Here is a 27,890-nt window from a genome sequence, read left to right on the forward strand (position 1 = left end):
TGAGACACCTTGTGGTACCAGGGTGACATCAATCTGATGCGGAAACCCCACCTCTTCCCCAGACACAATCTCCACAGCCTGACGTGAAATTCCACCATGTAGCTAAGCAGGACTTCTTCATGCTGTGTGATCCGGGCTGACTTCTGGGTGTGCATGTTGGGTTTCTGGCATGAGCCTGCTGGAAATAGGCATGGGGAGTGGGGATGGTTTCATGGCTGGCATGGCCATGTAGACTCCCCTTCCTCCAGGGACTTTCCAAGAGAAAAGCGCCCTTCAGCAGTCTGCTGTGTGTGAAGGGTCCTTGGAGCTGTTATTCTCCATTGTTAGTGATGATCTTGGCACCCTCTCCCTACCATGTGCTCTCATGGCACCCGCAAGCAAGCTGCCCTCCTCTGTACAGGAGCCTGACCTTGGTGTCCCTCCTGTTTTCCATCCCCTATCTTCTGGCTGACCCTGGGCGGCTCTGGCCTGGCCCCACCCCATCTTGCCTTGGGAAGCCTAACACCCAGCCCCAGTTGCCAGCCATCCCCAAAAGGCAGCTGCAAGGTTTAGGATCTGGCCCAGAAACTGGGGATGCCCTGGGGTCTGGGGTGTTTATGTAGCCCAGTTCCAAGAGAAGAATGTCCAGAGAGTCCTTTGCTGGCTGGGGCTAGAGCTAGGGCCAGTCTGTGCCCTCTGATCCATCTACTGCCACTTGGTGTCAGCCTCCTCCCTGGCCTCCACCTGGACCACCGCCATTATGTTGTCCACAACCAGCACGGCATCCTCCCTCAAGGCTGCCTCCTCCCTCTGCACCACTGCCATGCTCTCCTGCCTCAAGGCTGACCACAGGGGCCCTCCTCCAGATCTCCCACAGTCCATGGCCTACTCCTTCCTCCCCACACCTCCACAACACCTGGCCTCTGGGGGCTGCTCCCCTGGAGGCCCGCGGGCGTCTCCTGCTGACCATCCTTTGCCACACCTACGTGGACACAGTGCTCCTGGGAAGCCCCACCCGGCCCGCAGCCCGCCTTACCCGCCGCGGGCCCTGGGCCGCTGCAGGGTCACCGGCGTACAGGATTCTAGGGGCCACAGGCAGAAGTCCTGGTCTTGCAGAGCCCTTGCCAGCAGACATCGCGGCTGCAACTGGGCTTGAGGGAGCCTCTGCGTCAGTAAGGCAGCACACCACAGCGTCCACAAAGGCCATCCTGGCTGCTGGCCTCCAGTGTACCCAGGGCACTGTAGGAGAGGTCCTTTGGAATGCTCCTGAGAGAACAGCATCCTCAGGGAGAAAGCATGATACTGGGAGCCTGTATTTGCTAGACCTGCGGGAGTCCCTGCAAGGGTTTTGTCCTCAAGAGCAGGGGAATTCCTGTACTTCCGTAATAGAAGGCGACTTTCCTCCCACACTCCCGCCCGACCCCACTGTGCCTAAGCCGCCCAAGCACCCGGTGCTGGTCCCTCTCCCTACACACCAGATCGGCAATTCTCAGTAATGTCTGCCTGGTCAGCCAACGGAAGAGATGTTTCATGTGTTCACTGCGGGTCAATGGCTTACAACAGTCAGCATGCCAGTTAGGGTGCAGGACTTCCAAACACCCAATTTCTTTTTTTTTTTTTTTTGTTGAGACGGAGTCTCGCTCTGTCGCCCAGGCTGGAGTGCAGTGGCCAGATCTCAGCTCACTGCAAGCTCCGCCTCCCGGATTTACGCCATTCTCTCGCCTCAGCCTCCCGAGTAGCTGGGACTACAGGCGCCCGCCATCTCGCCCGGCTAATTTTTTGTATTTTTTTTAGTAGAGACGGGGTTTCACCGTGTTGGCCAGGATGGTCTCGATATCCTGACCTCGTGATCCGCCCATCTCGGCCTCCCAAAGTGCTGGGATTACAGGCTTGAGCCACCGCGCCCGGCCCAAACACCCAATTTCAAAGTGCACACTGCCGGTGCCGCCTGGTAGAAGCTCCGATGGCTTCTTGCAAGAGTCTCTCCCCGGGAGAGTGGAACTGCAGGCCTCCCGGATGTGGGAGACCCCGGAAGACGCCCACCGCCCACGCACTGATCAGCCGCAGAGAGTGGTGCCTGTTCCGGCACTTCCGGCGCCCTTGGCGTAAAGTCCGGATGTGGCGTCCTGCGCCGCAGTCGGTCAACAGTCGTCGCGAAGTCGGGTGCGTGTGCCGAGAGGGCCCGGCAACCCAGAGGCTGTTTGTCCTACTCAAAAGCGTCTTCATTTTTTGTTTCTCTGCTCAGGTTGGTCTGTTGGCAAACATACAAAGACAGCAAGGTTTTTGGGTGTTGTCTGTAAAAGCGGATGGGTTTTCAGTGTGCCGGTGTTGAATTATAGGAGGAGAAAGTAGGGAAAGAAATCGCTAGTGTTATTAAGAAACTCATTTTTATGAATTCATGTCTGTTTCTTGAGGATTCTTCCCTTTACTGTCGGCCTTGTCTGACCAGTGGGTAACTTGTGGGACAGCGAGCTAGGGCGCCGTTGTTTTCATGTTCACTTTTTATTATAGCGGTTTTTCTTTGTGAATGTGGTCGTAATTTAAATATACAGGCAATATACTTAACCATTGTGATTAAAAACTTGTCCTTTTAGTCAGCACATGTCAAATTTCTGATTTGTCTGGCAGGAATCATCAACTTTGGACGTAAATTGCGTTACTTTAGTGTATGTAGAAGTCTGGGGCCATGAATAATCACAGTTCAAATTTGTGTCTGTAAAGCCTTGAAATGTCTCTCTTCTTGTAAGACACTATTGGTAGTGTTTTCTGTATCTCTGGTATGGTAAATACTTTAACCCGAGTGAGTGAGTGTAATCCAGATAAATGGCGATAGATAGCCTAAAACGGAAACGAAATAATCGCACTTAAACGTTATTTTATTAACCTGGCACGCCAATGTACTCTAGTAATCCTGGCATTTTGGGAAGTCAAGGTGGGAGGGTGGCTTGTAGTCAGGAGATGGCGACCAGCCTGTGTAATATGAGCTCCTTTAATCTGTTGCCATTTTGGCACCAAGGACGGGTTTAGTGGAAGGTGATTTTTCGCCAGACAAGGGGTGGGTAGGGTGAGAAGGCTGTGAGTTGGACTCGTCGGGGTGGATGGTGCGCGTCAGGGCCCCAGTGGGTACGGGGTGTGGCGGGGCTTCGGGTCAGAGCAGTGTGAAGGGGAGGGGACTGGGCAGCCGATCTGTGAGGGGGACAGGGCGTGACAGCGGGAGGATAGGTGGGATGGTTTCCAGATGAAGCTGTTCCACCTCAGGTTGTTCTCAGACATTACGTTTTCGTAAGGAGATTGCCACGTAGATTTGTCGCATGCGCAGTTCACAGTAGCGTTCCTGTGAGAATGCGGTGCCTCTGCACCTTTTGTGCATCCGGATTGCTAACAGGCCAGAGACAGGTACCCGCTGGAGATCAGTGTTTGGGGGTCCCTGATCCCTTGTATATTTCGAATCACTAAACGTTTGTAAAATATTTAAAATATTCTCCCCCAAGAAAGCAAGTACTTTAAATTAATTAGGTGAATTTAATCATTTATCCAAATATCAGTCTTGGTGTGGTGTTTCACCATTGAAATCCCATCAGTTTCATAGCCTCATGCCGGCAGATCACTTGAGCCCAAGAGTTTGAGACCAGCTTTTGCAACATGGGGAAACCTGTGTCTATTCACACACACACACACACACACACACACACACGCCCAGCTAAGGTCGCAAGGGCCTGTACTCCCAGCTACTTGGGAAGCTGAGATGCGGCACGATCACTTGAGGCTGGCTGGAGGACACTTCAGTCTTCCTGTCAGGAACAATGAGAAAAAGAAGTCAATATTTATTTAATGCTATTAATGGAAGTACACTTTGGCTAAAGGAAATTGAAGTCTCTGGAAAAAAAAGAAAAGGAAACAAACACACAAACAAAATCACATTGTACCTCCTAAATGTATAGTTTTCAAATTAAAGTATTTAAATGCGGGCTTCCTGAGTATTGCAACTGTAGAAAATCACAATAGCTTTTGTTATCTAAGTTTTATAAACGAATTTTTGTGAGGTTTATAGTAAAATGCAGCATTTGTCCATAAAGTTGGTGCTTCTTTGGCTCTGTATGTTATACCTTTTTCATATTTCAAGTAAGAAATACTAAGAAGATGTCAGCCTCTGTAAGGGTATTTCACTTGAGGTTTCAACATAGTATGTAATAAAATTTTATCTTTGGGCTTCCTTCTTGTTATCTGACTGTAGATAATTTTTTACCCTTTACAGCTAAATGATGGAAGTGAATCAGCCTGGCAAGCTTTTCATTGGTGGGCTAAGCAGAGAAGCCAATGAAAAGACGCTTAAAGCAATATTGGGAAACATGGTCCCTTGTTGGAAGGTAACTCTTAATGCCAACATAGATTTGTGTATATTTTATATTTATTTTTTACCACAGTAAACATATACTCAAAATATTTCCTTAAATTCTTAAAAGTGTTTTTTTTGTTTTGTTTTTTAACTGTTGTTTTGAAGTTTCTGTTTGATATTCGGATAATTCTCATGGCAACAGCTGAAGGGTTTGTGGAAAGGGTCACCTACTACTTCAGAAGGAAAACGAACAAAAGTAAATTATTTGTGCAGCTAGGGAGCAAAATGAAATATAATAGGCGGACTATATGGGTGACTTAGTATTAGGAATCATAGTGATGATGTGAAATGCAATTTTTTTTATTTCATGTAACTCTTAAGATGTTTAGTACTATGATGAGTTAGTTATATAAATGTAAAATGTTTTCATATATTTTAGTTGTTTGGAAGAAAGATCGAAAAAACAAGTGTAGAGGCTTTGCATTTATTACTTTTGAGAACCCTGCAGATGCTAAGAATGCTGCCAAAGATATGAATGGAAAGGTAAGGATCCCTAGTGAGTAATGTTTTAACTCTGTTTTTCAATTAGCAGTATCACTAGGTCCTTTTAGTATTACTAAACTTTTGAAGATAGCAGAACGCCGAAATGCTTTAGGCATCCTCTTTTTTCTGCCTTATAGATGCAAGTGTGTTTGAAAGCATATAGAAATAAACATTATATGAATTACTCTACGGTAATCCAGTTTCCATGTTTGTATTTCAATACGAGTGTAAATAGATTTTCAAAAGCTTACAAAGAGGTTTAAAACTTAGAAAGCACCCTCAGGAATATGACAGAAAGAAGTCAATATTTATTAAATGCTGTTAATGGAATTACTTCCAATTCCTGGAAATACTTTTGTATCATAGACTTTTGTATCATGTGGATATATACCTAGACACCCTTACAAGAAAGAATTCTTCTGTAAAGAGACACCTAGACAGACTCACAAGATGGAAACATTCTTGTCCATTCTCTGAAAATATATTCTAGAGAACGGATATTTAAGGAAGGCCTTTTCATTGAAGGAAGTGTTAAAAAGTTGAACATAGGAAATAATATGAGAACATTGAATTTGGGTAACAGAACAACTGACTAACATATTTGCTCCATTGTTGCCCTTTTCTCCTAGGAACATTTTGTCTGTCACCAAAGTGATTTATGTAACATGTGCACATAATTCCTGATTTTCCCAGTGTGTTGGTGAACTTGTTTTGATCCAATCCATGGTCTCTTGTCCTACTGAGTCTTAAATTTGAGGGACTGTGTGTTTATTACAGCTTTAAACTTTTCTGTAATACTGTTAACTACTGAATTCCTGTACATTGCAGTTAAGATCATTCCATTCTGGACCCTTTGGAGCTTTTTGTGTTTTATAACATTATCACAATCTGATTTTAGTTTCTGTTACCCTTCATGCTATCTCAAGTATGCTTTCTTGGATATGCTTTCTTGGTGAGTGTTGCTGTTCTCTGTAAATGTCTAAGAAATAATAATTTATTCTTCAAAAACACCTTAGATTTGGTAGTTTCTTCCTAGTCATACACACTAGATATTTTGTACTCCCTGTACCATGTATTAATCTCTTGATTGTTAAATTGTCTTTAGTACATATTTAAACTTTCCTAGTTGCTTTTATTTCTGTTACATCTGGCACACACACTTCCTGGTACATAGCAGATAGTACATTTTTATTCACTCTTACACTCTTGTATTTGAAGGCGTGGTAGAACATGCTTTCTGTTCGTGTCATGGTGTCGGGACTGGAGATAATTTTGACTTATGTATAGTAATCTATGATAATTGTTGCCACTAGTTTTTAAGCAGAAGAGGTAATTTTTATAGATGTGATTTCTAAATCCCTTCATCTCACATATTGTATAAAAATAAATGTAAATGTTATATGCATATAACTATTAAGAACGGAAATAAGGAGGTACTTAGAGTTTTCAGGAGGAATGAAGAGTTTGAGAAATTTTGGCTGACCTAAGAATACTGGGAAGCAAGCAGCCATGTGCAAATCTGGGGAAAATATTTTTGCCCAGAAATAGCAAACGAAGTCACAAGGTAGGACCAACTGGCTGTGTGACTAAGGGAAGGTATTTGAGGTGTTTAAGATCTTCCCTCAAGTAACAAAAGCCATGTAATTTTTAAATAGAGTTCTTAGCTGAGCTGTTTTCAAACATTACTTTGGCCAACAGAAAGATAAAACTGAAGAAAGTTATTGTGAATTTAATTAGGACATTTAAGCATTTCTGAGAAATAACATGCCGTACTCTACTAAGAGTTGTTTTATAGGAACATGTCTAATGCCAATAAGAAATTAGTATGGCGGAAAACATGAAGGAGAACAACCCTAGGTCACATTTAAGGAAACAGAAGTAGAGTAAATATAGAATTGTAAGTCATACTGGGACATTGTAGGCAAGTGTGAGCACAATAAATAAGAAAGTTCAAAATGAGTAACTAATGTCTTTGAATAACTAACATTACTTTTTAAAATGACACATTATTTTATATGCACTTGAAATGCTGAAGCTTTTAAATAAGTGAAGTGGATGCAAAAATGAAGTAAATTATGTGTTGTAAACAACAGATGTGCTACATTGTCTGAATGTGTGATGGGTTAATTTTTTTGAGGTGTTATTTTTTAATAGTGAAGGCCTTTCAAGGAATTTGAATAGCAGAATTTGTGTTTATCCCTTCACTGAAGGCATGTGCTCAGCAAATTGTGAAGGACGTGATAATTTCAGGAAAAAATAAAAAGAAAAGAAAAATGTTTGTGTTCAGTGAAAACATGTAGAACTGAAAAATAGTTGATGTAAAATGTTTGTAAAATGTGTTTAGTTTAAATGTGACAATTTTATTGATAGTATACTTTATTCTTTCAGTTTTTATATGGAAAAGCGATAAAAGTAGAACAAGCCAACAAACCATCCTTTCAAAGTGGTGGTACGCGGAGGATATCACCTCCTTCAAGACACAGAAGCCCTTTGGGAAGTCTGAAATCTATAAGAATAATAGTGGAGGAACAAGAGGGCGGCATCATTCACGTGGAGGACATTTGGGTAATGTTTTAAAACATAAAGATGGAACCATAGGACTGAAAGACAGTGTTGGAAGGTGTAGAAATTTCTCAATTTTATTTACTTCCTAGGAAAAGTAAATTCTTGTTAATAAGCAAAATCATTTGTAAGTACTAAAGACGTACTATAAGAAAGATTGAACTAATATCTAAAATTTGTTTTAAAATCTTAATTACTTTGCTTGGAGATAACATAAATTCCTAACTGAATTGAGTTTATGAATGCTGATTGTCTGTACTTGCCAGGTTTTCTGCAGAACTCATTCACATTCATGATACTTTAGAGTTTCTTACTTTGGGGCCCCGTAGTTCATAGATACTGCATTGTCAAAATATAGTGAAATCTTGAAAACCTTCCAAAAGGACATTAGAAACTCAGTATTTTAGGATTGCTTTCACAACATTTATTTTTCTGTGTAGACACATGGATGCAAATATTTTGATAGGGATAATTTGCATAGTGGCCTGCCATAAAGCATTTTCCCCTTAAGCAATTTAGAACGTTAATTATTCAAAAGAGTCTGTGACTCAGGAATCTAAGTTTAAGTCTTTCTTGAACTTCAAAATCCTACTCTTGGCCGGGCGCGGTGGCTCACGCCTATAATCTCAGCAGCACTTTGGGAAGCCAAGACAGGTGGATCACGAGGTCAGGATATCGTGACCATCCTGGCTAACACAGTGAAACCCCATCTCTACTAAAAATACAAAAAATTAGCCAAGTAGCCAGGCGTGGCAGCGGGTGCCTGTAGTCTCAGCTACTCAAGAGACTGAGGCAGTAGAATGACATGAACCCAGGAGGCAGAGCTTGCAGTGAGCAGAGATCATGCCACTGCACTCCAGCCTGGGGAACAAAGCAAGACTGTCTCAAAAAAAAAAAAAAGAAAGAAAGAAAAAAGAAAAACTCCTATTCTGACACTTCTTTTAAATAAAACCTTTTGACTCTTGCAGGCCTAATGAATATCCTGACAACCAAGGCGGAGGAAAGCAGATATTTCCTAATAGTACTTTAACTGATTCATGCTTTAGTAGTATCAGTAGAAATGTTGAAATAGGTCAACATACTTTCTGTTATTTCATCATCACCACAGGGACCTCCCGTGGTGCACCACGTGAGCGAGGGCCTCAGATGACGTAGGTGGAAGGAGGTACCACATTATAACAGTATACGAGATAGACATGGCAGAAGTTGGAGAGTTACTCAAGGAGCCATGGTGATTTCTGTTCCAGTGGTGGTGACCATGGTGGAAGAAGGGAACGGTGCACCATCCTCCTTGTGAAGCACATTGTAGCTCAAGTTACAGGGCTTATGTAAGTGGTGTTAGGGAAGGCCGATCTGAAGGAGGAGATGGAAGTAGATATTTAAAATAATAATTCTTGCATATCAATTCTTGCTCGCATATGGAAAATTAAAATGTTGTACCACTATAAGAAATAGGTTTGTTTCTTATACCTTATAAGGAGAGGTAGATACTGACTTCTTCCATGAATTTTTTGAGATATTCTGAATAAAAGGAATTTTTTCAAAGTAATTTTATACTTTTGAATGCTATTTGAAAAACCGTGTTTAGATGTATATTTGTAACTCAGTGGTTTTTTTTTGTTTTTTTTTTTTGTTTTTTTTTTTGAGGCAGAGTCTGGCTCTGTTGCCCAGGCTGGAGTGCAGCGGGTTGATCTTGGCTCACCTCAAGCTCCGCCTCCTGGGTTCATGCCATTCTCTTGCCTCATCTTCCCGAGTAGCTGGGACTACAGGCGCCCGCCACCACACCCGGCTAATCTTTTTGTATTTTTAGTAGAGATGGGGTTTCACCGTGTTAGCCAGGGTGGTCTCGATCTCCTGACCTCGTGATCCTCCCACCTCAGCCTCCCTGTAGCAGGGCAGGCCACAGGCATAACCTGTGAGATACCAAGTTGTAGAAGGAAGGGCTTTATTCAGCTGGAAGCACTGGCAAGCTACCGTCTCAAAATCAAACCTCCCCGAGTGCACAATTTCTGTCCATTTTAAGGGCTCACAACACTAAAGATTTCCCGGGACAGGGTTGTGATTGATTTGAGCAAGCAAGGGGTACGTGACAGGGGTTGCATGCCCCGGTGGTCAGAGAGAAACAAAACAGGGCTGGGAGTTTCACTGCATTCTTTTACATAATGTCTGGAACATCAGTCATAAGTTGATTTTTAACTATTAGGTTTAGGCCGGGCGAACCCGGCCAGTCTGCCTGTCTTTAGTTTTGCTTCATTGTTTTTATTATTAATTTTTTAAAGAACAGGTGCTGAGGATAAAACATTGTGAGAGGGTCTTTTTCTTTCCTCATTTCCCCACTTCGACACTTTCACTCATTTTATTAGTGGGAGCTCTCACTCTCATTATTTATGTTTTCCTGTGTAATAGATCGATAGTGATTTATATAGTATGCTTGTGCTGAAGCATTTTGGTGAACTAAAGTAGTGACAAAGCTTTTTATCATTTGGGGAAGTACACGTATCAGACAAGGGAGCAGTAAGCAGGTTCCTATTATTATTATTATTCCTATTATAAGAGTTTTAAATCATCCTATTGCTGGAAACCAATTTCCAAAATGGCTCCCAGATTAAATCCGTGCCACACTTGCATGGGTACATGTGCCAGTTGTGTAACTATATCTTCAGCTACCTGCCCCTGATCATCTGTGTGTAGACAACAATTAGTAAGGTTGAATTTTCCACAAATGCTTCCTTCAGCTGCTAGCAAGTAGTCAAGAGCTAGTCTATTTTGATAGATAGCATTTCTCATTAGAGTTTCTTGCTGGGCAAGAACAGTCAAGGTTTGACTGGTTTTATTAGTAATATCTAAAACAGCTTGTAACCGTATGATTCAGTTGAGCATGTAGATGGGGGTCCGATATCCCCATGAGCCATCTTGAGCCCACGTGGCAGATCCATAGTATTGTATGATTCTTTCTGGGGGCCATTCATCATCTTTCCAGTTACCTATGGCTGTGCTCTGTTTTTTGCGGGAAGCATAAACTGGGAAGCCCAGGAGTTCACCTGTTTTTATGGGCAGTAAGAAGAAAGATGGCTTAATGCTACCAATTACACAGCTACCTGTCCACTGATCAGGCAGCTTAGCATAAGCTCTGTGTCCACATATCCAGTATAACCCGGTGGGGGCCGTCCAGTCTTGATGGAATTCTGGGTGGGCCCAAACAGTCTGCAGCTTTGGAAGTTTACTGAATGGATTTCTTTCTGTGTAATTGGAACTCCACCATGTAACTGTCTTTGTGGTACCATTATACAGCTTTTGCCCAAGACAAGTCAGCCACCCTAAAGGATGAGTAAATCCCTTTCCTTCTCTAGCTATGCAATACTGTCTAATAATTGAGGTTTTTAGAACCCAAAAATTGTTATGGTGGTTCTTTTGGGCTAGGAACTCATCAGGAACTGGGTCTGTAGGAACTAATTCTCGGGCTTCCCATGGCCAGTGATCTCCTGTTATGGTTCCTTCACAAACATAACATGAAGTGGCTTTTAGAGACTGGGCTACATGCTCGGCTACTTGCAAAAACTTTTTAGTTTTTCCTGGAATCTCAGGTACTGGCACATTTAGTTCATCATAGAAAGTCTGAAATACTGGTTCTGGGGAGCGTCTTTGAATATCTCCTTTTGTTAGGAGGCTTACACTAGGATCTAGTCCTTTCCCATCAATGCCTAATGTTACATATTTTCCCTGATTCCATTCTGGGTCTGAGGGGTTTGTGATGATCACTTCTAAAGGATTGCAGCCCCCACTCATCCAGGAGGGGCTGCCTTTTCCTTTTTGGAGGAGCCAAACAGGATCTTTTCTCTCTTCTTTCCAGGTAGCCCAAATGACACAAAACCAGTACTGACACATGTCATGTGAATATGATTCTTGACAGATATACTTATTTTCTGCTGTATAACTTTTTTCCCAGTCTAGAGAACCGCATCCTATCTTGTGCAGCTTACTAGCGGCACAGGCATCAAATTTTAAGGTTACATTTTTGGGGACTCCCCTTTCTTCTGTTTGAGCTATTATTTTACTTATGTCTTTTAGGAAAGGACCAGTCCTTAGTCTTTTTTTTTTTTTTTAAATGTTCAAGCGTTCTTTTATTATTAATACTTTCTAAACATATATAATTGCATTAAAGTAGCTTTTAATTGTGCAACAAAGTGAACTTGAAAAAGTATGGCCTGTTTCTCCGGGGTATTGAAACTCCACATTAAGGAACTATTATGCCACTACAAATATTTATTTATTTATTATTATTTTTTAATTAATTAATTAATTATTTATTTATTTTTAATATACTTTAAGTTCTAGGGTACATGTGTATAATGTGCAGGTTTGTTACATATGTATATTTGTGCCATGTTGGTGTGCTGCACCCATCAACTCGTCAGCACCCATCCTTTTGTCATTTATATCAGGTATAACTCCCATTGCAATCCCTCCCCCCTCCCCCCTCCCCATGATAGGCGGGGGGAGGGGGGAGGGATTCCTGAGTCCAAGTGATCTCATTGTTCAGTCCCCATCTATGAGTGAGAACATGCGGTGTTTGGTTTTCTCTTCTTGTGATAGTTTGCTAAGAATGATGGTTTCCAGCTGCATCCATGTCCCTACAAAGGACCCAAACTCATCCTTTTTTATGGCTGCATAGTATTCCGTGGTGTATATGTGCCACATTTTCTTAATCCAGTCTGTCACAGATGGACATTTGGGTTGATTCCAAGTCTTTGCTATTGTGAATAGTGTTGCAATAAACATACGTGTGCATATGTCTTTGTAGTAGAATAATTTATAATCCTTTGAGTATATACCCAGTATTGGGATGGCTGGGTCATATGGTACATCTAGTTCTAGATCCTTGAGGAATTGCCATACTGTTTTCCATAATGGTTGAACTAGTTTACAATCCCACCAACAGTGTAAAAGTGTTCCTATTTCTCCACATCCTCTCCAACAACTGTTGTTTCCTGATTTAATGATTGCCATTCTAACTGGTGTGAGATGGTATCTCATTGTGGTTTTGATTTGCATTTCTCTGATGGCGAGTGATGATGAGCATTTTTTCATGTGTCTGTTGGCTGTATGAATGTCTTCTTTTGAGAAATGTCTGTTCATATCCTTTGCCCACTTTTTGATGGGGTTGTTTGTTTTTTCTTGTATATTTGTGTGAGTTCTTTGTAGATTCTGGATATTAGCCCTTTGTCAGATGAGTAGATTGCAAAAATTTTCTCCCATTCTGTAGGTTGCCTGTTCACTGTGATGGTAGTTTCTTTTGCTGTGCAGAAGCTCTTTAGTTTAATTAGATCCCATTTGTCAATTTGGCTTTTGCTGCCATTGCTTTTGGTGTTTTAGACATGAAGTCCTTGCCCATGCCTATGTCCTGAATGGTACTACCTAGATTTCTTCTAGGGTTTTTATGGTATTAGGTCTAACATTTAAGTCTCTAATCCATCTTGAATTAATCTTCGTATAAGGAGTAAGGAAAGGATCCAGTTTCAGCTTTCTACTTATGGCTAGCCAATTTTCCCAGCACCATTTATTGAATGGGAATCCTTTCCCCATTTCTTGTTTCTCTCAGGTTTGTCAAAGATCAGATGGCTGTAGATGTGTGGTATTATTTCTGAGGACTCTGTTCTGTTACGTTTATTGATTTGCGAATGTTGAACCAGCCTTGCATCCCAGGGATGAAGCCCACTTCATCATGGTGGATAAGCTTTCTGATGTGCTGCTGAATCCGGTTTGCCAGTATTTTATTGAGGATTTTTGCATCGATGTTCATCAGGGATATTGGTCTAAAATTCTCTTTTTTTGTTGTATCTCTGCCAGGCTTTGGTATCGGGATGATGTTGGCCTCATAAAATGAGTTAGGGAGGATTCCCTCTTTTTCTATTAATTGGAATAGTTTCAGAAGGAATGGTACCAGCTCCTCCTTGTACCTCTGGTAGAATTCAGCTGTGAATCCATCTGGTCCTGGACTTTTTTTGGTGGGTAGGCTATTAATTGTTGCCTCAATTTCAGAGCCTGCTATTGGTCTATTCAGGGATTCAACTTCATCCTGGTTTAGTCTTGGGAGAGTGTAAGTGTCCAGGAAATTATCCATTTCTTCTAGATTTTCTAGTTGATGTGCGTAGAGGCATTTATAGTATTCTCTGATGGTAGTTTGTATTTCTGTGGGGTCAGTGGTGATATCCCCTTTATCATTTTTTATTGCATCTATTTGATTCCTCTCTCTTTTCTTCTTTATTAGTCTTGCCAGTGGTCTGTCAATTTTGTTGATCTTCTCAAAAAACCAACTCCTGGATTCATTGATTTTTTGGAGGGTTTTTTGTGTCTCTATCTCCTTCAGTTCTGCTCTGATCTTAGTTATTCCTTGCCTTCTGCTAGCTTTTGAATGTGTTTGCTCTTGCCTCTCTAGTTCTTTTAATTGTGATGTTAGAGTGTCAATTTTAGATCTTTCCAGCTTTCTCTTGTGGGCATTTAGTGCTATAAATTTCCCTCTACACACTGCTTTAAATGTGTCCCAGAGATTCTGGTATGTTGTATCTTTGTTCTCATTGGTTTCAAAGAACATCTTTATTTCTGCCTTTATTTCATTATGTACCCAGTAATCATTCAGGAGCAGGTTATTCAGTTTCCATGTAGTTGAGCGGTTTGATTGAGTTTCTTAGTCCTGAGTTCTAGTTTGATTGCACTGTGGTCTGAGAGACAGTTTGTTATAATTTCTGTTCTTGTACATTTGCTGAGGAGTGCTTTACTTCCAATTATGTGGTCAATTTTGGAATAAGTGCGGTGTGGTGCTGAGAACAATGTATATTCTGTTGATTTGGGGTGGAGAATTCTACAGATGTCTATTAGGTCCGCTTGGTGCAGAGATGAGTTCAATTCCGGGATATCCTTGTTAACTTTCTGTCTCGTTGATCTGTCTAATGTTGACAGTGGAGTGTTGAAGTCTCCCATTATTATTGTATGGGAGTCTAAGTCTCTTTGTAAGTCTCTAAGGACTTGCTTTATGAATCTGGGTGCTCCTGTATTGGGTGCATATATATTTAGGAGAGTTAGCTCTTCCTGTTGAATTGATTCCTTTACCATTATGTAATGGCCTTCTTTGTCTCTTTTGATCTTTGATTGTTTAAAGTCTGTTTTATCAGAGACTAGGATTGCAACTCCTGCTTTTTTTTTGTTCTCCATTTGCTTGGTAGATCTTCCTCCATCCTTTATTTTGAGCCTATGTATGTCTCTGCATGTGAGATGGGTCTCCTGAATACAGCAGACTGATGGGTCTTGACTCTTTATCCAGTTTGCCAGTCTGTGTCTTTTAATTGGAGCGTTTAGTCCATTTACATTTAAGGTTATATTGTTATGTGTGAACTTGATCTTGCCATTCTGATATTAACTGGTTATTTTGCTCGTTAGTTGATGCAGTTTCTTCTTAGCCTCGATGGTCTTTACATTTTGGCATGTTTTGCAATGGCTGGTACCGGTTGTTCCTTTCCATGTTTAGGTCTTCCTTCAGGGTCTCTTGTAAGGCAGGCCTGGTGGTGACAAAATCTCTAAGCATTTGCTATCCGTAAAGGATTTTATTTCTCCTTCACTTATGAAACTTAGTTTGGCTGGATATGAAATTCTGGGTTGAAAATTCTTTTCTTTAAGAACGTTGAATATTGGCCCTCACTCTCTTCTGGCTTGTAGAGTTTCTGCCGAGAGATCTGCTGTTAGTCTGATGGGCTTCCCTTTGTGGGTAACCGACCTTTCTCTCTGGCTGCCCTGAAGATTTTTTCCTTCATTTCAACTTTGGTGAATCTGGCAATTATGTGTCTTGGAGTTGCTCTTCTGGAGGAGTATCTTTGTGGCGTTCTCTGTATTCCTGAATTTGAATGTTGGCCTGCCCTACTAGGTTGGGGAAGTTCTCCTGGATGATATCCTGAAGAGTGTTTTCCAACTTGGTTCCATTTTCCCCCTCACTTTCAGGCACCCCAATCAGACGTAGATTTGGTCTTTTTACATAATCCCATACTTCTTGCAGGCTTTGTTCATTTCTTTTTCTTCTTTTTTCTTTTGGTTTCTCTTCTCACTTCATTTCATTCATTTGATCCTCAATCGCTGATACTCTTTCTTCCAGTTGATCGAGTCGGTTACTGAAGCTTGTGCATTTGTCACGTATTTCTTGTGTCACGGTTTTCATCTCTGTCATTTCGTTTATGACCTTCTCTGCCTTAATTAGTCTAGCTGTCAATTCTTCCACTCTTTTTTCAAGATTTTTAGTTTCTTTGCGCTGGGTACATAATTCCTCCTTTAGCTCTGAGAAGTTTGATGGACTGAAGCCTTCTTCTCTCATCTCGTCAAAGTCGTTCTCTGACCAGCTGTTATCCGTTGCTGGGGATGGGCTGCGCTCCTTTGCAGGGGGAGATGCGCTCTTTTTTTTTGAATTTCCAGCTTTTCTGCCCTGCTTTTTCCCCATCTTTGTGGTTTTATCTGTCTCTGGTCTTTGGTGATGGTGACGTACTGATGGGGTTTTGGTATAGGTGTCCTTCCTGTTTGATAGTTTTCCTTCTGACAGTCAGGACCCTCAGCTCTAGGTCTGTTGGAGATTGCTTGAGGTCCACTCCAGACCCTGTTTGCCTGGGTATCAGCAGCAGAGGTTGCAGAAGAGAGAATATTGCTGAACAGCGAGTGTACCTGTCTGATTCTTCCTTTGGAAGCTTCCTCTCAGGGGTGTACTCCACCCTGTGAGGTGTGGGGTGTCAGACTGCCCCTAGTGGGGGATGTCTCCCAGTTAGGCTATTCAGGGGTTAGTGACCCACTTGAGCAGGCTTATTTCAAAGACTGTGATCATGGGAGGTTGAGAGGGGTCCATGTTATAAGGAAAATTAAGTCCCACGACAATTTTCCTCATGCTTCGGCCATGCGCAGACCAGTCAGCTTCTGGGAGTGACTGGAGCAGGGCTTGTCGTTTTCCTCAGGGTCACTTTGCAGTGATTGTCCAGGTTTGGTTTGACCTCCCAGGTCTCAGCTGCTGCAGGCTTCACAGGACTGTGGTGAACCCAGGCTGGGATTCCTTCCACCTTTACAGCTGTGGGAGTGGTCGGGACAACAGTCTGGGGTCCCTTCCATTGTGGCTGCCATGGAGCCACGTTCCAGTCCTTGATCCACACACGGTCATCTGGAGAAAAAGGGTGAACTGGGGAAAATAAGCTGACTGGGCACCTCTCATTTACCCAAGTTGAGATAGTCTAGGCAATTTTCCCCAAAGCCTGTAGCTGCCGCTGTAATTCAATCTCACCTAACTCTTGGGGAGTACCCGGAAGTCCTCGCAGTATAGGAGGAGGCCTATGATACAGAATTTCATAAGGGGAGTATCCTGTTTTCTTAGAGGGGTACACCTAATTTTAAACAATACTATAGAAAGGGCTTGTATCCATTTTAATCCTGTCTCCTGACATACTTTCCCTAGACTATTTTTGATAGTTTGATTCATTTGCTCCACCTTTCTGCAACTCTGAGGTCGATAAGCGGCGTGTAATTCCAAGTGATTCCTAATATCTTTGCTGTCTTCTGTGCCAAGTCAGCCACAAATACCGGCCCATTATCTGAGCCAATTCGTAGGGGCAGTCCAAACCTAGGGATGAGATCTTGAAGAAGCACAAGGGTTACTTCACGAGCTTTTTCAGTTCGTGTTGGATAAGCCTCCACCCACCCAGAGTAAGTACATACTAGAACCGGTAAATACTTGTTACCTCTGCGTTTAGGCATCTCTGTGAAGTCTACCTGAAGATCTTCAAAAGGAGCTGCTCCATAGGCTTGTATGCCAGGAGGTACAGAGGGGCCTTGTTTTGCATTGTGCTGTCGACAGGTAACGCATCGCTGAGCTACTGTTTTAACAAGAGCTGGCAAGTGTGAGATGTAGAAATAAAGGCCTAACAACTTTTTGAGTGATTCTTGGCCTAGATGGGTAGTTTCATTTACAGCCAGCACAACTGCGCTCCTAAAAGCTATGGCACAGCTATTCTTCCATCTGGCAACTTTATCCATCCTTCCTTTATTGTTTTCCTCCCTCTGTTTGAAGAAAGTCTTTTTCCTCTTTAGAATAAGTTGGCACCAGATCAAGCATTTGAGGAGCAGTGGGGCTGTGACTGATGCTTTTCGTGCCTCTGTGTCTGCTCGGGAGTTTCCTTGGCTCACCGAGGTTGAAACCCGCTGGTGTCCCCTGCAATGCATGACTGCCACCTTTGTGGTTTCCACACTGCTTCCAATAATTGTAGAATTTCTTGTTGATATTTTATGTCTTTTCCCCCATAATTTAACAGGCCTTTTTCTTTATATAATGCTCCATGTACTTGAAGGGTTAGGAAGGCATATCGAGAGTCAGTATAGATATTTACAGTCTTACCTTCACTGAGTTCCAGAGCCCGAGTAAGAGCAATGAGTTCTGCTTTTTGGGTTAAAGTGCCCTGAGGCAATGGCTTAGCTTCAACAACATCATCCAAAGTTAGTACTGCGTATCCTGCACACCTTTCTCCTTGCAAGTGGATGAAGCTGCTCCCGTCCACATATAATTCCCAGTCTACAGATGCGCATGGCCGGTCTCGAAGATCTGGTTGGCTAGAATAGACAAGAGTCCAACACCTCTACACAGTTATGTTCAACAGGGCTGGCAGACACCGGGAGCAAGGTGGCAGGATTTAAAGTGTTACAGACTTCAATAGTTATGTGGGAGTTTTCACATAACAAGCCTTGGTACTTAGTTAATCTGGCATTTGTTAGCCAATGGTGTCCTCTGGTATTCATTAAGGTTGCCACCACAAGGGGGGCTTTTATATTTAAGTTCTGTCCAAGGGTTAGTTTATCCGCTTCTTGTGCTAACAGGGCCGTTGCTGCCAAGGCTCTTAGACACGGAGCCCAGCCTTTAGAAACCCCATCTAGTTGTTTTGAGAGGTAGGCCACTGGTCTTGACTCCCACTGCCATTTTTTCTCTTTCTGACACATAGAGCGTGAAAGGTTTTGTCAAATCTGGTAGTCCTAAGGCTAGGGCTGACATAAGTTTTTCTTTTAACTTATGAAAGGCTTGCTGTTGTAGAGTCCCCCATTCAAAGGGCTCAGTGTCGCCCTCCCCCCGCCTTTGTAACTCCATGCAGTGTTTTAGCTAACACTGCAAAGTTTGGGATCCATAATCTGTAAAACCCCACAACCCCTAAAAATTCTCTTACTTGCCTCCTGGTTTTAGGTTCCGGTAGGCTGCAGATGACCTGCTTTCTTTCTGACCCTAGGCTGCGCTCCCCTTTTTGAATAGCGAATCCCAGGTAGCATACCTGTTGTCTGCAGATACGAGCTTTCTTCTTGGACACCTTATACCCACAGTCCTCCAGGTGCTGAAGCAGGGCATCCGTTCCTTTTGCACACCCGACTGCCATGGAGTGTCCTAGCAGAAGGTCAGCTACGTACTGGAGCAGGGTGCAGCCTAAGGTCTTCAGCAGGAAACTTCTGGAGATCTGGAGCCAATGCTTCCCCAAAGATGGTGCGGGAATTTTTGAACCCCTGGGGAAGCCGAGTCCAAGTGTACTAAGTGGTGACACCTGACCCCGGATCTCCCCACTGAAAGGCAAACAGCTTTTGGCTCTCAGGAGCTAGCCAGATGCTAAAGAAGGCATCTTTCAAGTCCAGGCAAGTAAACCAGCCGTCCTCAGCTGGCAGCAATCCTAACAGTGTGTATGGGTTAGGAACTGTTGGGTGCAGAGTCACTGTAGCTTGCTTTACCAAGCGTAAGTCCTGTATGGGTCGATAGTCTTTGGTCTCTGGTTTAGGGACAGGTAGAAGGAGGGTATTCCATGGAGACTGGCAAGGAACTATAATTCCAAAGGCTTTTAAGTGCTTATGATGAGCCTGTATTCCTTTAAGGGCTTCCCTGGGAACTGGATACTGCTTTTGTCTGATTGGCTGGACCCCAGGCTTAACTTCTATGAGTACAGGGGCTTGATTGATTGCCAGCCCCAGAGGATTGTCCTCCGCCCATCCTTGGGGCCATCGCTCAGCTAGAGCCAGTGTTATTTCCTGGTCTGACTCAGTTAGGAAAAGTCACCACTCTTCTTTCCGGGGGACTGTAAGGGCCATAATGACTCCCGTTTCTGGTAACTCCAGCTGTGAAGAGCCCTGTTTTGTAAAGGAAATATTGGCTCTCAGCTTGCTAAGCAAGTCTTCCCAACAAAGGCAAGGGGCAGTCACGCATATATAGAAACTGATGAGTCACTTTATGCCCTCCCACTGAGCAGGTCCGTGGTAGCAGAAAGCCTGCTTGGCGGAGACTCATGTTGCTCCAGTTGTATCAATGATCTTTTTAGATAACGTGGCCACTGGGGTGGTTACTACTGAGTGTTCAGCTCCAGTATTGACCAAAAACTTAATATCCTTGCCCCCTATTGCTCCTTGGGGAGCATTTGAACCCAGTCCCCTTCAGTCTAGCAGCCCTTCAGCTAGATTGAACAAAATTCCTTCATCGTTGTTTGAGGTCTTTTGCTCTACATCAGTCTGTTTTTCTCTTAGTTGGGGAAATTTGTTTTCCCAATGTCCTATTTCTTTACGATAGGCACACTGGTCACATTGCAGACGTGAGTGATTGGACTGGGCATTCCTTCTGGAACCCCCATTTTCTTGCCCTTTGTGGGGGATCCCTTTAATTGCCGCAGCCAGCAAATCAGCGTTTCACCTGGCCTGGCGTTCGCCCTCCTTACAGCGGCGGCTTGTTGCGTCTCTATTTATAAATACTTGATTAGCTATTTCCAGTAGCTGCGAGGTATTCATTCCTGCAAGCCCAGCCTATTTTTGCAAATTTCTCTGGATATCTTCCGCTCTAACTAAAGCCATATCAATCATACGCTGGTTTTCAGGACTATCCGGATCCAAAGGAGTGTACATATGGTAAGCTTTACAGAGTCTGTCACAGAACTGGGCTGGGCTTTCCTCCTTTCCTTGGATGACTTCAGAAACTTTATTTACATTAGTAACCTTTTGAGCGCCTTTTCTTAACCCTGCAGTTAATGCCTCCTGGTATCGTTTTAGCCTCTCCATATCTGGTCCTTCATTTGGGTCCCATTGAGGGTCCATTTCTGGCAGCTAAAATCTTACATACTCCTGAGGATTTTGATAATCAACTGGGATGTGCTCCTCTAGTCAATTAGCTGCTGCCTGCAGCACCCTTCGTCTTTCATCTGTGTTAAAGAGGTACATGAGTAGCTGGTGGCAATCAGCCCAAGTGGGATTATGAGTCTGGATAATTGTTTAGAGCAAATCAGTTAGATCTTGAGGCTTTTCAGTGTAAGATGGAGTGTTATTTTTCCAGTTGAGGAGGTCAGCAGAGGTGAAAGGGTGATACACAAAGGCACACCTTTCCACTATGTGTCCGTCCTCATCTACCTAGTATATCGCTGCTCTCTTAGGGGCATTTGGATTCCAGTCTTGGGCCATAAGCAGGCTGCCAAGGGATGAGTTTTTCCTGCAGCTTCACTTCCTTTTTTGTCTACTCCGGATGGTCTAGGGGGCTTTAGGCTCAGGAGAAGGGGGCCTACCCGCTTGATAAGCAGGGGGAGGGGGGCACTGTTGGTGCCATCTCTTGCCATGAGTCCTCGGGCTCTGGGTCAGGCAGAAGTTTAGGTACCGGCTTCCCTTGTCTGGTGGAGTGAGAACCTTCCTTAACCAACTGTCCCTTTGCTACTAGTACTGCTGCTGCCTGCCCCCTTAACAACTGCAGGGGATCTAAAACTAGCTCTAACCAGGAATCTATATATGGAAATTGATCTGGGTGTCCAGGTTTGCCTGTTCCTTTGTGCCATACCTTTGAAACTAAAGACCTGTCTAAGCTGCCTTCTGATGGCCAGCCTACATCTAATGCTGGCCAGTCTATTTCACACAAAGTTCTAAGTTTTCCTGAAGTCATAGTGACTCCATAGTCTCCATTAAATCCTTTTCTGAAATTTTTTAGCATAGTTCCCAATGGGATGGGCTTACTTTGTGCCTGACCCATGTTCTCCATGACAAAATACCACACTCTCACCACAAACACTCACCACAAACAAAGAATGGGTAAAAAGGGCACACACACACTTTTATCGTTTATACCACACCAAAATCGGAATACCACAAAATTCAAAATCTGAGCACCAAGAGATTTAAGCCAAGTCAAAACCAAATCCAAAGTATCCAGCAATTCAAGTCAAGACAAAGCCAGAACAAAAGTGCCAATCCAGGCACACCATGGGTGATCAGGCCATGCTTCCACTCAGATGGAGTGGGGCAAGTTCTAAAGACTAGTCTTACCAAGTTTCAGATGTCCGGACTCCAAGTGCCATTTCCTTCCCAGTGTTCAGCCACTGTGTTGATCCTCCTCGGGGGCCTGCTATGCGCTGCTCTGGTCAGGCGTTCCACCGGGGCAATTGCCTACCCGGGAGTGCTCTTTGGATGGTGTCACTCAGGCTGGCCAGAGTACCCCGCAGGGTTGCTCCACAGGGCGGGCCTAAGCCACCTAAGGGGCTGCCTTGGCCATCCATCAGTTACTTTGCTTCCTGGTCAGGGAACCAAGAAATGTAGCAGGACGGGCTGCAGGCAAGACCTCTGAGACACCAAGTTGTAGAAGGAAGGGCTTTATTCAGCTGGGAGCATTGGCAAGCGACCGTCTCAAAATCCAAGCTCCCCGAGGGCACAATTTCTGTCCCTTTTAAGGGCTCACAATACTGAAGATTTCCCAGGAAAGGGTCGTGATTGATTTGAGCAAGTAAGGGGTACGTGACAGGGGTTGCATGCCCCGGTGGTCAGAGAGAAACAAAACAGGGCTGGGAGTTTCACTGCGTTCTTTTACATAATGTCAGGAACATCAGTCATAAGTGATTTTTAACTATTAGGTTTAGGCTGGCGAACCTGGCCAGGCTAGTTTTGCTTCATTGTTTTTATTGTTAATTTTTTAAAGAATAGGTGCCAAGGATAAAACATTGTGAGAGGGTCTTTTTCTTTTCTCATCCGAAAGTGCTGGGATGACAGGTGTGAGCCACCACGCCTGGCCGTAACTCAGTATTTTAGGATTGATTTAACTGTATTTGTTTTTCTGTGTATACATGTGCAAGCATCTATGCAAATCTATTTTATTTTTCATTTCATATGGAGAATTTGCAGATTGGCCTGCCATATGGCATCTGCCATTTAAGGAATGTAGAACTCTAATTTCTTCAGAGAGTCTGTGACTCAGGAAAGGTCTAAAAATCACTACACTGCTTCACAAATAAGTATGTAACTTTCTTTGCTGGAGGATAAGTCACTGTAAATGGTGTTTGTGGGAGATTTACTCGATAGGAATGAGGGATCAAATTTTACTTAAGAAAACTAAAGCAAACCATACATTAAAATATACCTATTAGGTAAATTGTATTATCTCTTAACACTTCATTTGGAGTTTGAACAACTAGATGTGTGATTCATTAGAGGTATTTGCTCAAGTTGAAATTGCAGTGTATGATCCACTCTAAGAGACAGAGCTTTGTGTCTGTTTTGATCCAATTGATCTTGCTTTGCCATGTATGAGAATGTCCCTGTTATTACATGTGACACCACCAGGGAATTGGAATCTATCTATCTATCTATGTATCTATGTATCTATCTATCTATCTATCTATCTATCCATCTATCTATCTGTCGATTGATTGATCGTTAATATTTTTCATTATTTAATGTGCAATTCTTAAGGGTTACTATAATTGAGCATAGCCCAAGCTGAAAATTACTATTAAATAAGGAAAATTTAAGAATTCTAAATTATGTTAATAAGTTTTAGAGACCATGTATTTTTCTAAGGTGTCACTGTTTGATTCTGTAATTATTTGAGTTCCTTTGAGTGGAATTTGATTTAATTTTATGATATGTTTTGATGAAGCTTTCTTCATGCCCGAATGATATGAGCAGCCATTTATCACTGATATCCTAATATGTTTTTCTTGATCTAGATTATATTTAGATATTTGACTCATAGATCTCTGCTCTCTCTTCACTCTCCACGTATCCCACATCTCTCTCTCTCACACCAGTGTATAATGATTCCTGATTATTTTTGTGGATTTTCTAAATGGACTTTTATTGCTTGAATTAAACTAATTTCATATAGAAATACTAAAGTTTATTAGTTTAGAGAATTGTGCAATTTTACGATTACAATGTGCAGGAAATATTTATACACATCTAAAATTTAGCCATTTAAGAAACAGTGATGTTTCTCAACTAAAAAGATTTTGTATGAAACACAGGTGATGCCGGATACACTCTTGATCTCCACATGAGTTCTTCTAGGGAAACGTTTGGAGTTAAAAGAGTTCCATCTTCAAGAATTGGAAGTCCTCCTCCTAAAAAATCTGCTCCTTCAACTGTGGCAAGAAGCAATGGTGGGATGGGAGGTCAAGGTAAATGCTACCTGAGAGCCAGACCGTAGTTTTTATATGAATGAAAATGAACTATTTACCTGAATGCTTAACTTTAAGATTGAGGAACATATTAGAATTGACACATACATGGACCTGTTTATTGATTGATAGCTTTTATTTTAGTTTGAATCTCACTAGAATTTCAGATTTATGGTGAAGAAATAGTTGACCTTCTAACTGCAGATCAAAGAGAAATGATTACAAAGAGGCAAATGTTCCATTTAATGCTTTGTTTGCTAGAGAATTCCTTTTAATTTTTCTTAAAGTTTCTGGCAGTATTCTTTGATGGAAGGCTTCTTAATCTAAGGAATCCTTCCATATCCTACGTCCCTTTGTATTTGACCCCGTGTTCCAACCTAAAAATTGCATGTTCAGTTTTTTTGTCAGGTTGGAGTCTTGCTCTCACCAGGCCAGACTGCAATGGTGAGATGATGGCTTACTACAGCCTTAAATTCCTGAGCTCATGCAATACTCCTGTTTCAGCCCCCTGAGTTTCTGTGGCTCATGGCATACACCACCACACATGTCCAATTTTTCTTTCCCTATTTTTGTAGAGACAGGATCTCAGTACGTTGTCATAGCTGACACTAAAGCCCTGGGCTCAAGCAGTGCACCTGCCTCAGCCTTCCAGAGTGGCTCGAAGCATGGGCCACTCTGCCTGTCCATACAGTTTCTGTGACCTTGGTAATGCTTATGTGCAAGGCATTCTTACTGTTTATTTGAGGATACTACAAGAGCATTTAGCAGAAAAGTAGTCACTGGGCTTTAATACTGTTTAACAGTGTAAGTAGGGATTGAAATGGAGACATGAAGGAGTTCAACATTTTTCACAGAAATGCAGAGTTGTGAAATTCAGGGGCTGTATATTTATCATTAAGATTGTACAGGGATGTTTACACCTTCACACAAGTTCCTTAGTGCAGGATTTGAAATTATTTGAGGAGAGAATTTAGAACTAAGCAACAAGAGGTGAGCAGTAGGATTGAACAGAAGTAATAATCTTGAGAAGGAGGAGAAGAGTAAGCTTAATTTCAGACGGAACAGAAGAAAGCAAGGCAAAAAATTGACGGTTCTCAGCAAAGAAGTTTAAGCAGAACAAATTAAAATTCTTACTAAGGCGTGCATCATATTGTGGAGGAAATGGAAACCTTCCATTTTCAATTTTCCATTTCGTATTAGAGGATTGGTGAAGTTAGATAGTAATTGATTTCACAATACGTAAGCTAGCAGATTTCCACTAAGATTAGCCCGTGAACACATCATAGGTGAGAGACTGACCTGTAAGAAATAGCACGTGAAGAGTATATTAAAGGAAAACCTGTTCTGTTTTGAATGAGGCACAATGATGTAGTGACTTTTTACTGGTATTTCTATTGCATGTAAAATAAATCTTAGCCATCATTAGAAAAGCTGGAGTAGCATATTTTAATTTGTCCTCATTTAAGATAGAGTCAACCACTTAGAGATAAAGGAGAACTTTTATGTATCAATTTCGCTTTCAGTAGTTCATGAGTTGCAGTACTTGTGTGTGTGTGAGACAGACTGAACAAGATGGGTAAAATTAGTTTCTGTAGCTGAGATAAAACGACATATGTAAACTTTCAAATCAGTCTAAGTTTTGATGGCTTTACAGGTTTTCCCTGTGTCATTAATAGTCATCATATGAATAGTCATCAAATAGTAATTCATATGAAAAGGAAAATAATAACTAGCTAGTTATTAACGGTTAAAAAATGAACTAACTGTTAACCTGAGAATTAATGTTTAGCTTAAGCTGTGTTTAAGAAGAACTGGGCTTGCAGGAGCCGAGAGATTATTCGAAGCTGTAAGCTATAATGAAGGTGTCATGAATGTCTGGTAACTCAGGGAAAGAGAAAGAGCGTCGTGGGAGAAATAATTTCTGAAGTTCTTTTAGAGAAGAAATGATAGTTTTTCAAATTCTCTGTACTTTACATAATATGTAATCATGTTAAATTAAAGGTCCCATGTCACGTGGAAGAGAGAACTACGCAGGTCCTTTACGCAGAGAGCCATTCTCTTGGAGAAACAACAGTATGTCACCAAGAGATGATGCTTACGCAACTAAGGATAGGTAAAGGAAAATTGAAAAAATAGTGATTTTTGTTGTGGTGATGAAATTCACATAACAAAATTAAACATTTGGGGGTTAACAAGTAAGTGGCATTTAATACATTCTGCGTTGTGTAACAATGCAGAGGTTAACAATAGCTAACCTCTATTTAGTAGAAAAGCATTTTCATCACTCCAGACTACAACTCCACTACCGTTAAGCACTCCCTTTCATTTTCTTCCTTTCTGCAGCCACCAGGAAACACCAATCTGTGTTCTGTTTGTGAACTTACCTTTTCTGGGCATTTCCTGGTAATGGGCTGAAACACTACACGGCTTTTTCTGTCTGTCTCTTTTCTTTCTGCTGGATGTCCTGAAGGTTTATTTACATCATAGCACTTCACTCCTTACACAAGCCTTTAACCCACTATTTTGTTATTGGGTTGTTTCCACCGCAGTATCTCTAGGCACAAATACTAGTTTGAGTACACTTACTCAATTCTGGGTATATATGTGTGGAGTTGCTTGATTATATGATAATTATGTTTGTTTTCTTGAGAACCCACCACATGTCTCCATAGTAGCTGCATAATTTTCCATTCTAACAAGCACTGTTTCATGGTTCCAGTTTACCTACGTCTTCTCAAAGACTTGATATTTCTAGCTTGTTACAGTTTATAGGCATTCCAGTATGTGGGAAGCATGGTATCACATTTTGGCTTAGAAATGCATTTTTTGAATCCCTAATTAGGAGTATCAGTTCCCCATACTTTTGGGTATTTGCATATATTGTACTTGGAGAAATGTCTGTTTAGATGTCTGGCCCTTTATTTTTTTAAAGTTGTAAACAGGTTATGTTTTGGATACTAGAAGTTGATCATTTAAAATTTGTTTCTTTGACTTATGCAAGCAGAAATCATCAAGTTTTCGAGACACCAGGTGTTATGCTCCACCACGTAAAGACTATGCGTGGTGTGATTATGGTCGTTCTCGCCGTGATGAACATTCCTCTAGAGGATACGGGTATTATAACATTTTCTGGTTTTGTTTAATATATATCTTAAATTGTTCATTCTGACACTGGTAACAAAGTATTTTGTGTGTGTGTGTGTGTGTTTTATAGTGAACATGATGGCCGTGGTAGAGATGATGCAGGACATCCAAGTAGATGTTCTTACAGAGATGCATATCAGAGTTATTATAAGAGTCCAGGTATGTTTTGTAAATTATAGGATTATATTTAGTAGACCAGATCATTGTTGTAACAAAATTTTAGGGAAAATTACAAAGGAAAAACATAACATGTTTAAATATTGGGAAATGTTAACACTATAAAGCCTATGGATCTATATGAAGGTTAGAACTTCAATTCATTTACAGAAAATGTGGCTCAACCTTTATTTTAGAATAAACTTTCTTAAGCTTCAAAATACTACTCTGACACTTCTTTCAAATGAAACATTTTGACTATTGCAGTCACAATTAATATCCTGTCAACAGAGGCAGAGCAACGCAGATATTTCCAAATGGAACTGTAACTGGTTTGTGGTTTAGTGATACCAGTAAAAATGTTTAAATGTAGTTTAACATAAGTGCTATTATTTTATCAACTCTGCAGGAACCTCTCGTGGTGCAGCACCTGCACCAGCTCCTCGGATGACTTTTGGTGGAAGCAGTCGCCATGATTATAACAATACACGAGATAGATATGACAGAAGTCGGGAGAGTTACTCAAGGAGCCGTGGTGATTCTATTCCAGTGGTCGTGAGCATGGTGGCAGAAAAGAACGAACATATCCACCTTCCGTGGATAGGGTGCGCCGTGATCCTCATGAAGAATGTGGGAGCTCAAGTTACAGGGCTTCTAGAAAAGGTGTTGGGGGAAGACGATCTGAAAAAGGAGACTGAAGCAGATATTTAAAATAATAGTTC

At 41.9% G+C, this 27,890-nt stretch overlaps 1 pseudogene; it reads left to right on the forward strand.

The window, feature by feature from the left end:
* Positions 1–2,131: 2,131 nt before the first annotated feature.
* Positions 2,132–27,668, forward strand: LOC117081147 (annotated as a pseudogene).
* The last annotated feature ends 222 nt before the right edge of the window (positions 27,669–27,890 follow it).

The sequence above is a fragment of the Trachypithecus francoisi genome, unplaced genomic scaffold (assembly GCF_009764315.1).
Source record: "Trachypithecus francoisi isolate TF-2019V2 unplaced genomic scaffold, Tfra_2.0 Contig00237, whole genome shotgun sequence".
Taxonomy (NCBI): domain Eukaryota; kingdom Metazoa; phylum Chordata; class Mammalia; order Primates; family Cercopithecidae; genus Trachypithecus; species Trachypithecus francoisi.